The sequence below is a fragment of the Entelurus aequoreus genome, linkage group LG22 (genome assembly GCF_033978785.1).
Source record: "Entelurus aequoreus isolate RoL-2023_Sb linkage group LG22, RoL_Eaeq_v1.1, whole genome shotgun sequence".
NCBI lineage: Eukaryota > Metazoa > Chordata > Actinopteri > Syngnathiformes > Syngnathidae > Entelurus > Entelurus aequoreus.
In genome coordinates this window covers 13906395-13911775 of record NC_084752.1, presented here as the reverse complement: position 1 = coordinate 13911775, position 5381 = coordinate 13906395, and the positions used below count along the sequence as shown (strand labels likewise).

The 5381-nt window shown below is 40.1% G+C and overlaps 1 protein-coding gene across 2 annotated transcripts in view; it reads right to left on the bottom strand.

Annotated features, from left to right (window-relative positions):
- hand2 (heart and neural crest derivatives expressed 2) overlaps positions 1-1330 on the bottom strand; it is a 129507-nt gene extending 128177 nt beyond the window's left edge. Inside the window, exon 1 of one of the 2 annotated variants that reach the window (XM_062032710.1) lies at positions 1287-1330. The gene's annotated coding sequence lies outside the window, so the exon portion shown is untranslated. The remainder of the gene's footprint in view (positions 1-1286) is intronic. The other variant, XM_062032711.1, reaches the window with a different exon arrangement.
- Between the last annotated feature and the right edge of the window lie 4051 nt (positions 1331-5381).

Sequence of the window (5381 nt, the reverse complement as noted above, 5' to 3'; positions counted from 1 at the left end):
GCGCCGTCCGAATAATTGTGTATAAGTTATCACACAACTTATTTTCCCATGAGTTCAGGCTGCCCTGCGAGAAGACAAAATCTGTTTTTGATCTTATCAAGCAAAAGGCTGACCGCTTATAAACCTCCACTGTGTGCGATGGGATGCGACATGGAGGTGTCGGTTTCTTTGATCAATTGGACAGCCACAGGAAGACCTTTTCATGACCCGAGATCTACGAAGCAGAGAGGGAGCAGAGAGGGAGCAGACCTGACACCGCTCCAGGCACCTTTTCTTTAAACTGTTTATGACCGAGTGCGGCAGCAGTTTATGACCCCCCTCCCCTTAGAAACAGCTGCAGCCATGTAAGCAGGAAATGCCCAAATAAATGAGGAGGCGTGGAGCTCCCTCCTCAGAGCGTGGGATGACACTGTACGAGGGTACAGGTCGAGGCGCTCTCCTCATGAGCTAAATTGAATCCTGTCTCTGTCTGATTCTTTGCTTCTTGTCTTGTCTAATAAATGTCATTGGTGTTTGACCTTTGTACTCCGTGCCGACGCCGTAGTCGATAAGCTTTTTCTTTTTCTCTATCTTCTTCTTGTTATGGGACATTCATCCTCCACTGTTGCCATTTCTAATATAAAGTAGTGCAAAGTTCTTACTTATATCTGTCCGCTAAAACATACCGGTGTAGTGAGTTTACGTTAATCACCCAAGGAACTTTAGTTATTAGAGAGTTCCGGTCGGACGGCTTTTCATTTATCATGCTTCGGTTGATAATTAAACAAATAAACTACACGGGGAAGAAGAAGACTGTTGTCTCTTGTGAATTTTTTGAAGGTATGTGATGTTAAAAGTTTTCACATTTGCAAGCCCTTCGTCACTATTTCAGCCAAATGTTAGCTAGCGTGGCTAGCTGGCTAACGTAACAAACTAACGTGTTCTACATTTTATAACTTATGCAGAAATTGGGGAATTTTCTCTGGCTTTTCCTGGGTGAGTCAGCAACAGAAGGGCCAGATTCATACCCTCTACTCCTCGTTAGGCCCACTACCCCTATATGCAAAGAGTAATTGGGACACCACTACCCTCACGGGAACGCCCAAAATGTAGAGATAGGGCTAAATAACACAAGTCGTATTTATAATGAGGTTTGTTGTAATGTGGCGTCTGAGGGCCAAATGATAGTTTGTTGGAAGTGTGGCGTGTTTATTGACAAACGTGTCTTAAACCCGTATAAAACCGAACAAAAAAATGTAAGTAGCAACTTAAGCAATCAAAAGTACAAAGCAAAGAATCTTACTCACTCAAATCAAGGAAGGAAAGCATGTGTTTTGGCATCAGCACGTTTGAATTGTTCACAACAAAATGGCACCCGCACATAACCTTTTATATGACTTCCCATACTACCTGGCATGCGCCACTGTTGCCCACAGGTTTGCTTAACAACATAATCTAACGTTTCTACATGTCAAACAGTTAGCCGACAATAGCGTGTGGTCATAGTGATCAAATTAAAGGAACCCAAAGATACTATTGCTATCTAACCCTCATATCTCTCTGAACCACACCTAAGATTAATCTATAGAAAACAAACCACCCCCTGTGAGTTGGTATGATCTGCGATGACATCATCAACCTCACAAAACCAGGAAGTACTGGTTGCGACCCGCCATAAAATGAAGAAGAAGAAGAAGAACCAGGAAATACCCCAAACATTTCTGAAGATGAGCTGCCACCACATGTAAGTATCTTGCAACAGTTAAATTAACACTTTTAAATACAAAATGAAACAAGTACTCTTAGAAATGCTCGCAAAAACCAACAACATAAAAATGTGAATTATACATGTTGAGACGAGTGAAGAGTACCAAGTCCATCCACTCTGTCACAGGGTTAAACAGGGCCACTCTTTTAAAGTATCATTACAGCAACTATCTTTTCGAACGAAATCAGAATTTTATTAATCCCCGAGGGGAAATTAAAATTTTCAGCATAATCCCATTCAAGATCAGACAAACATTACAGGGAGACAGAACAGGATCAAACATTACAGGGAGACAGAACAGGATCGCTGATGGGTCTGCCAACGTCCGGCGCCCCTTACAGAAAAGGTGACATACAGGTAAACAATGGGAGGGGGGGGGGGGGGGGGGTTAGAAAAAAAAATCGGTCTAAGCCTGGGCCCCTGGAGAGGGGGTCCAGACTGAGGCCAAGGGAAAAAACTACTCATAGCCATAGCACACATCCCTCTTACATGCAGCACTAATTTCCCTGAGTCAGGTTTGCCCACCCGCCCCATCTGTCTTTTTCTTCACTTTCTTTTAGACATGACCGTTTCTTTTTTTTAATTTCAGTCTGTGCTCGGTTCTCTGAGACACAACATGGTCAGGCTGACAATTGCAAAGCTCAAGCACATGGCTACTTTCAATATGATTTGCGTATGTCTAAGGGGGCGTGGTCTGGGCGTGGCTTGGCTTGGTCTGCGGCTGATTTCAAGTTGATTGCGATGTTTCAAAGAAATGTGCTTGGATTTGTGCTTGTGCTCACTTTAATACTTCTGAATTTTTACTTGCGTACGCTGTTTTCGGGATTCGAACCAACGTCTATTTTTAGTAGGAAATTCACGCAACTCTTGTTACATGAGGTCCCTGGGTTAAAGGTCACCACACGTCATTAGAATAGGGGTGTACGGTATACCGGTATTAGTATAGTACTGCGATACTAATGAACCATATTTGGTACTATACCGCCTCTGAAAAGCACAGTGAAATGTAAACAAACGCCGTTGGTGGATCTACACCTAACATCCACTGTAATGATACCAAGTATCGTATCTACTCGATACTACTATGATTACATCTATATTTTTTGGCATCACAACATCTTCATTCGTTTTTTTTTAATGTATATTATGTTTATAAACTCAGGAAATATGTCCCTGGACACATGAGGACTTTGAATATGACCAATGTATGATCCTGTAACGACTTGGTATTGAATTGATAGCCAAATTTGTGGTATCATCCAGAACTAATATAAAGTATCAAACAACAGAAGAATAAGTGATTATTACATTTTAACAGAAGTGTGGATAGAAGATGTTAAAAGAGACAGTAAGCAGATATTAACAGTAAATGATCAAGTAGATTAATAATGAATTTTCTACCACTTGTCTTTAATAATTTTGACAAAATAATAAAATGGAAAATGACACAATATGTTACTGCATATGTCAGCAAACTAAATTAGGAGCCTTTGTTAGGAAACATATGTTTAATGTACCGTAAGATTTTTGTTCAAAAAAAGCCAATAATGCAATTTTTTGTGGTCCCCTTTATTTAGAAAAGTACCGAAAAGTAGAGATTTAAAATGTAATATCGAAAATTATTGGTATCGTTTTTATTTTATTATCGGTATAGTTTTTTTTGTTTTTTTTTAAATTAAATCAACATAAAAAACACAAGATACACTTACAATTAGTGCACCAACCCGAAAAACCTCCCTCCCCCATTTACACTCATTCACACTCATTCACACAAAAGGGTTGTTTCTTTCTGTTATTAATATTCTGGTTCCTACATTATATATCAATATATATCAATACAGTCTGCAAGGGATACAGTCCGTAAGCACACATGATTGTGCGTGCTGCTGGTCCACTAATAGTACTAACCTTTAACAGTTTGTTTTACTCATTTTCATTAATTACTAGTTTCTATGTAACTGTTTTTATATTGTTTTACTTTCTTTTTTTTTCAAAAAAATGTTTTTAATCTATTTATCTTATTTTATTTTATTTTTATTTTTAAAAAGGACCTTATCTTCACCATACCTGGTTGTCCAAATTAGGCATAATAATGTGTTAATTCCACGACTGTATATACCGGTATCGGTTGATATCGGTATCGGTAATTAAGAGTTAGACAATATCGGAATATCGGCAAAAAAGCCATTATCGGACATCCCTACCGAAAAGTACCGAAAAGTTTCAAAATAATTTTGGTACTGGTACCAAAATATTGGTATCGGGACAACACTAGACTAGAACTAACTAAAGCAGTGTTTCTTAACCATATTGTCATGATCCGTTGCCTAGATCATGTTTTGTTCAGTTTGTTTGACTCCCTCAGTTCTGTTTTCAGCACCCTTGGGTTTGTGTATTTTTGGTTACCATGGGTGCTGATTAGTTTCACCTCCCTCCGATTAGTGTTCGGGACACTCACCTGCTTCCGGGCACTAATCAGAGAGCTACATATTACTGTTTTTCAGTCTGGCTGTCTTGTTTGCAATGCAACAAGTTACGCGTGTTACCCATTTTTGATTCCTGAGCTAAGCGTCGCCATTTGTTTACCTGTTTGCATGCTAAGCTTTCGCGCTAGCCTTTTCCTTAGCTTTGCTTCCCGTGTTATCGGCACGTTTGTTTTGTTTGTTTGGTATCCTGTATGATTTATGAAGAATAAACAATTTCCTTACCTGCACCTTGCCTCTGGAGTTTCCGTCTGCATCTTGGGAGAACGACCCACGCAGTAAAATGCGACCACGACGTGACACATACGTGGCCCATTGTTTCTCAGCTTTGGTCCGTATGAGCTGCAATACACTTTTCCACCACTTGTGGCAGTAATGACAAGATAAAACAAACAGAAGAAGTCTGGGACTTCAGTCATAAAGAATTTTCTCAAGCACATAAATTATTTGCACTTACATTTCATCGACAGTTTATTTATTAATTTAGTCAAAAATTACTTATTTTGGTATATGTGTGTGTGTGTCTGTGAGAGACAACAAGTGTGTATGAGAGTGAGAAAGAAAGAAAAGCAAGACAGCTGGAATGTGTCAAGACTGACGAGAGACGTTCCTGTTAGTGTAGCATAACCGTCTACTACTCTGCTGATAACACTGGCACCTCTCTGACACACACACACACACACACACACACACACACACACACACACACACACACACACACACACACACACACACACACACACACACACACACACACTTGCACTCTGCTATCTCCAGCACTGCGCTACCAATACTAATGCCATGGGAACCAGACTGTGGGTTAAATTATTCCACTGCGTATGCATAAACACACACACACACACTTTCACATGGCTTGTGTGTTTCAGTGACCTCACTGTGGAAAGAGTTAAGATAGTCTTATCTGTTGTGCTCACACGCTAAAATGCTTGTGTGCCCAAACACACACACACACTAGTGGGACATTGATCATAAAAGAGGCAACTAACTTATGATGCTGTATTGACATCATCAGCTGGCGAGCTGCTTTTTCGCCTCGGAGCTTGTGAAAGTTTATTCTAGATCAGACCTGGGCAAATTAAGGCCCGGGAAGTTTTTGAATCTGGCCCGCCGGATATTCCCAAATAATTTGT